The sequence below is a fragment of the Parus major genome, chromosome 6 (genome assembly GCF_001522545.3).
Source record: "Parus major isolate Abel chromosome 6, Parus_major1.1, whole genome shotgun sequence".
Classification (NCBI taxonomy): Eukaryota; Metazoa; Chordata; class Aves; order Passeriformes; family Paridae; genus Parus; species Parus major.
The window spans coordinates 20,044,182-20,051,035 of record NC_031775.1 but is presented as its reverse complement, the minus strand read 5'-3'; positions in this window follow the sequence as shown (position 1 = coordinate 20,051,035).

Here is a 6,854-nt window from a genome sequence, read left to right as displayed (position 1 = left end):
CCTCTCCTCTCCTCTCCTCTCCTCTTCTTTTCACCTGAAGTTTTAATCTCTTCCTTTTCTCTGGAGAAGATGTGGTGTTTTCCATTTCTTACCACTGGTGTGCTTTTATGACCTAGAAATTCTGAATGAAATGCTGCTAAACTAAGTTTAAAGCACAAAGACTTGTTTTACTTTAGAAAAAACTATAATAACATTCTTTTAAATTATTTCCAGACATAGTCTGTAAGAGTTACTTAAATTTGACAGCACATACTGTGTACTAGAGTTCCATAATTTATGCAGTAGTCTGTCATCACTGTTCTGAATGAGTGCCAATACCAGAGACCTAGCAAACGTCCTGCAGATATTTAATACACTCATTTTTTGGGACATAATAATGGTAACGGCAATGGACATCTATGAAGAGTTGGAGATCTACTGCACAATGCACCATTTATTAAATTTCTTATATTAGTTCTATATTTATTTTTTATTCTGCATTTCTTATGTAGCAAGATTTACAATAAAAATAATAGCTACTTTGACTTGTCACTTGCAGAAAGATGATATCAAAAATCTTTAGTTTTTAGAGTATTTGAGAGCATTTTAATAACTGAACTCATTTAAGCTACAGAATATTGTTCATATCCTCTAGCAATTAACTAGTAATTAATTCTTTATTTGAAGAAAATTATGGCTGCTGATTTTTTCCTCCTATTTTTTTTTTGTCTTCCTTTTTTTTCCCCCGAGGTATGAATCCAAAAGTTCCACAGATTGATTCCATATCCAGCTTACTCTCTGGGGTACAGGAATAGCAAAATGCAGGAATGCAGCACTTACATTAAAATTATTTATTTAAACCTGCATCTGTACAAGTCTCACAATTAATGACAACTCCATTGGGATTTGTCCAGGTAGTTTTAGTCTTTCTAGTGGATGTTGAATATTTATGGTCCAAGTTTGATTTAATAAAGGCAACTTAACCTTACCAATATTTTATAGGGAGGAAGGACAAGTGCCCTCACCAGTACTTAGTATCACCTCTCCAGACTCACCCAGTTCTGCTCACTGTTCCTTTACCTTCCTGATCTCATTTCATTACCCCTTTCCAGGTAATCTTCTGTACCTTCAGCATCCTCATGAATCCATCAGCCAAGCTGCTCTTGAATAAAACATCTTCCTTGAGTCTTTCCCTCAATTACTCTTTTAATAAGGAAATCTACAAGTCTGCATTACACTCTAAGAAACTGCTATATGACTACAAAAAAAAGGGCAAGGGTAAGGTAAGGAACAAAATTCCTGCAGCATCAGATCCTGATGCCAAATAGTCAAAGCCATCCCTCAGGCACTGCTCCCTGACTCCTCATCTTAATGTCCTCAACTACAATTCAAAAAAAACTGAGTTCAAGAGCAATTTAGGACTTCAGCCAAAATTCAGCACAAGAATAAAATAGTGCTGGTCATTCAGGCTGGAGCTGGGAACTCAAAACAAATGGCAGCACAGCCACCTCTGTGAGTGCCACCATGTGAGGTCACTGACTGCACCAACTGTGCTGCCACGTGGCTGCTGGGGACACTGGGCAGCTGTGCCCAGATTGCTGCTGAAACAAGCGCTTAGAAGCGGTGAGATTCATTAAGAGATCATTTGTGTAAAATAAAATAAAAACAAAATGAAAAATCCCTGCTGAAATCAAGATTCTTAGCTGTAGAGAAAAACCCCAAACAAACCAGGAACAAGAGGTTTTTTTGATTGCCTCTTTCTTTAGTCTTCTAATTCGGGGTGTATATAGGCCTTTTTTATTTTCTCTGTAGAAGAGATAAATGAATACAAGAAAAGGCCTGTCCCATTTGGTGCACTGGAATACTGTGATATACCAGTAGCATTTTTGCATTTACTTGGAAAGAAACAATTGTCCCATTAGAATTTAAATGACTTAAGGGAGAAACTCAGAGGCTGGGCCTTGCAGGGGCTGAGCCAGGACAGGGAGCTGTGGCTCCGTGTAGCAGTGGTGGAGCTGTGCCAGCGAGGACACCACTGTGTCCCTCACAAACACATCCCAGTCAGGGAGAGCTGGGGCTAACAGGCGGTGCCAGCTCGCTGTTTTACTGCAGTGTGGCTGTACCCCAGACTCTGCAGGGATCAAGTATCCCAGGAACAGCCCGGCCCACCTCCTTGGGCGCCTCCACGCTGCAAAATCCTTCTGGGCTGAGGGCTGCCCTGCAGGCTGCACACCGCTGGCCGAGCAGGCAGAGCACCTGCTCAGAAATGCGTGGAGAGATCTATCCAGACATTGTCTGTCTTAGTTTGTGCCATTGCCTGCTTCCAAAGCAGCTGTCCCTTGTAAATATTGCCCCGGCGTTGTGACATGTAAACACTACCTGATGGCAAAGCAGCAGACTTTCCTCCACGCTGGTCACCACAGCAACACTGGGGGGACATGAGCCTCTTGCCCCTGGATATGCTCATTTTAACTCATCTTAATAATTTAACTCATTTTCTAGTTAAAGCTGGTCCTGTAGGAGCTCTGGAAACACGCTGGGTCTGCTGCTGCTTCAGTCTAGCTCACTCCAGCAACCTGAAGTACATCACTTGGTGTAGGTTAAACCTAGCCAGCCAGAGAGGCGACATTTGTCTTAAAAAACTTATTTCACCAGTCCATACATAGTTTAAACAGTGTGGGGTTTATAAAAACACTTGAATTTCTTCTTAATGAAGAAGGGTGGGTTTTGGTTCGTTTTTTTTGTTTGTTTGTTTTAATGGTGTTTTCCAGGTAGCGCTGCATGCACCTGACCTGGATCAGACCTTCTGACACGATGCTGTGAGGAGCGGGAGCCGGCTGGGGCAGGGCAGGGCCATGCGTGTCTGTCCCCCAAAGGCAGGAGGAGGCTGCTGGAGCATCCGCGGGGCTGAGGATGGAATCACACTGCCACCCTCTGCAGGAACAAAGTACCGTCCTCCACACAAACCTCCTGCTTCCGAAGGACACGGACCGCTGCGATTTTCATTTGCTTCCAGTCAGTAATAACCAGCCAGTAAGAAAACGGGCAGAACAGAGTAAACTAGAGCTGCAGCTCGGGCAAACCCCAGCCTAATTCCATGCTGGTCTTTTACTCTAAACCTAAAATGTATTAATATACCCTTAGCGGTGTTTTTCTTAAAGCTTGCTATTTTATGTGATGTCACTAGATTAACTAGTTTAAATAATTTTTATTTACAGAAAGTAGATAGTGTTCCATATTCAACTCCTCAAAATTTCAATTTTCTAGGCTCACGGCTACCCAATATTTTTAGTTGATATATATTTTAATAACTAAACTATAGAACATCTATTGCAGAACTGTTTTCCTAAAATTCAAAAAGTTACCCTTCTCTTAAATTCTAGCTGTACAAAGAGTGATAACTTTGTTTGCATTCCTGAAAATTCCTGGAATTTCAATTTCTGAATTCCTGAAAAGTACTTTTACTTCAGAGATAAACCTAATGCTTCCTCAAAAATGTCAGTACTTTTGCTGCTAAAGTTATCACATTTAATTCTAGACATTGTGCAATCATACTGCCATTGCAGAGGTGACAAAACCTTAACTGCTATTTCACTGTTGAAATTGAAATTACTATTTTTGCAGCTTTGAATTTGTTTTCAGTCTACTCTCTTAAGGAAATAAAGTTATTTATTTGTTGATATCTATTAGCTCCCACTTAATTTTTCTTAAGGCATGGGGGCATTCCTTAATTTGCCTCAGGTTTGATATTTTTTCTGAAATATATTGAATTAACCAAATTTTCATGCAAACATAGAAAGAGAGCATGTCTTAGCATAAATGAGATGAGTTACCTTTGCTCCAGAAGAAGGGCAGAATCCTGAACCTTCTCTGGCCCTTAAATACTTGATAGTTGATGATACATCAGTCATAGGAAAAAGCATCAGCCCAGACATCTTTTTAGACACCAGAGATTACAGCCATGGGCCAAATAAAAGAACTGTGCTCTCACAATCCTGTTTCTCATAAGTAAAATATTAGACACAATTCTTATTTTCCAGATGTTTACTGTCAGCCCAGAGCCAAGGGTACAACATTTTGCCCAACTGCATTGGCAAATGTTGGCTTTTCCTTCAATGCAGAGCCACAGCACACCTCTGGCCTGAAAATTAAATAATAAAATGGCTATATACAACTTTATTACTCTGATCATAAAGTAACACAAATCAGACCAGCAGATTGATAATTGCATAACCTCAAGTATTCAAGGACGGTTTCTAACCTAAATATCAAGACTTCTGTATAATAAATTTAAAGAACAGAAAACAAGAATGCAGGGCAGCATCAGTACTGCAGGAACAATGACAAAAACAAAATAAGGAAAACTAAAATTTGGACTACTCTAAACATACACACACTTCAAAAACCAGTAGGTTTATGAGGCTCTGAGCCTCAGAACTTCACATCCCAAGGACCATTTGAACAAAACTCTTTCCTGAGATCATTAAAAGAGACATTGAAGATAATCCATTCCCATTTCATCAATTACTGTGTGATTTTGAACCAATGTGGCATTTAAGACCACTCTTGATGTTGACTTGCATTAACTTTTGCTAGGAGACTTTCATGTCATATAGATATATAACTTCTTGAAGTGCCTTGGGCATTCTCTGTTCTCAGACTCTTTTTTTTTTTTTTTTCTAGTTTAATAGATCAGAAAGATTATATTATATATTTTGGATTAAAACAACTCCCCATGAGGAAAATTAAAAATGATTTGAGCATTACTTCTCACATGGTCTTTTTTAAATTTAAAACTTTTTAGCCCCCAGAATAATGTAGATAACAGTTTTTCTGTAAAATAAGGTCTGGTCTTGCATAGATTAGAATTTTACTTCTAACTTCATGTTCAATAGGAACATGAGAAAATATTTTTCATGACCCACATGGCAGATATGTTAAGGTATGATAGCTTTCTTGGCCTCTTTTTACTTTTTTAGGATATGGATATTCAGGCTTAGGCCTGGAAACCTAGTTCAATATTCTGTATTTATTTAATTCTCTTGCCAACTAGCTCTGTAATCTGCAATTTCAAATTCAAAATCACAGGCATTGAGACACTTGACCTCCACCCACTACACAAGAGTCAGCTGAGGAGGGCCAGAACATCAGGATACCCATTTCTTTATAGGGATTTGAGATTTTTGCCACTGCTGTGTTTCTCCAAGCCTGCCTGTCTGACATCCTCCTGCTTACTGCAAACTACAGGAGGCATTTCATGCTGAGTACATTGCTTGTGTCCTCCAGAGAGCTGCTGAGGCACCCACTACAAAATGCACACCACTAATTTCACCCAGATACTTCCAGTTTCCCCCCTTGTCATACTCCCAAAGGATGCTTAGCTTCTAGTGAGTGTGTAGTTAGGGCAAAAATCCTTTTCTTTCTGTAAATTTGTCCTTCAAATATGACAGCCTTACAGAGAGAAATTTCCAATCAAAAATTAACATTATTATCATGTACTTAGAATGAGCTTGTAAAAATTTTAACTTCAGCAGCTTATGGTGTAATTACTTGTGGGTTAATATTTCTACATAATGATGTTCATACACAGGATACTTAGAAGGCAGAAGTGGATATTACATTTTAATTGGTTAAATTTAAGACATCTTAATTTAAGTGGCGTGTAAGAGACTGTTATCCCTTGCTATTATTCTCCTTGCATAATTTTACAGTAATTGAAAGCCTGACAAGTGCCTGTTAGAAATTCTTTCTCCATGCTTGCCCCTAAATGTAAAATTTAAAATAAATATTGGCCTTTTTTGTCTGTGTGTGTGGTTTTTGTTGTTTATAAGTAGCTGGTAAGCATTAACAAATATCACTGCTACTACTGAAGCCCACATTTAGTACAAGTCAGACTGTGGGGTAGTGCACAGCCAGCTATAGAAAGAGATTTTTGTTAAAATTTCTTCAGCAAGCTTTGAAAATGGTCAAGAGTACCTTAAGAGCAGAAACTCTCTTGTGCAAACACTGTAGTGTTCAAAATTCAAGGAAGAGGCCAAATAAATAATTTTCTTTTACAAACAAAATAGATTTGTTTGTTTTACAACATCTCTCTAAGCTTTGACTCTCTGACATCATGTAATATATTGGTATAGAGAATAGCAGAACAAACTAAGCCACAAACACATGTAGCCATGTGATACACTTTCCCAGCACATGACTCCATTTGGGCTGGAAAAATCGTCTTCTCTATAAAAGCAGAGTTTAAGTATTCCATCATCAATTACTTTTGTCTCGCTCAGATTGCAGGTAGGGCTTAGGAAACAAAACTATTATATACTGAAGAGTTGATAAATCACAGATGATGAAAATATAATCATTACAATCATGAACTCTGGTGGCATCTTCAGGCAAACAGAACATGTGGTACTTTTCCAGGAACCACTTCTTCCATGAGGAAATATGGGAAAGGTGCAGCCCCACACCAGCATCCCTCTGAGAGAAACAAATCAGTCTTCTCCCAGCATTTCAGGTTTATCTCCAGGACAACACTGTAGCAGCGGCCTCAGGGGAGACAAAGAGTTACATTGTCCCACCCCAAAGCCCTTGTGAAGGGCGGCCCAGGTGCTGGGATTGGGTTTGAGTCCCTGGCGGGTTCTCCCTTGCTGTGTTTCTAATGGTTCCTGACCCTGAACTCCACCCTCAAAGTTGGGGACCCTCAAGAGTTCTGTCCCTCAAAAACCCCTGCTGTGCCTCTGTTCAGAGCTCTCTCTTCTGGACCTGACTTTGTTCCCATGCTGAATAAATGGTTTCATGAACGGGAGCCCGTCTCGTTGGTGTTTGATGCTGGTCCCCAGAAGCCTGCTGCTTCCCTAGACAAGATCCTGAGGTTGATA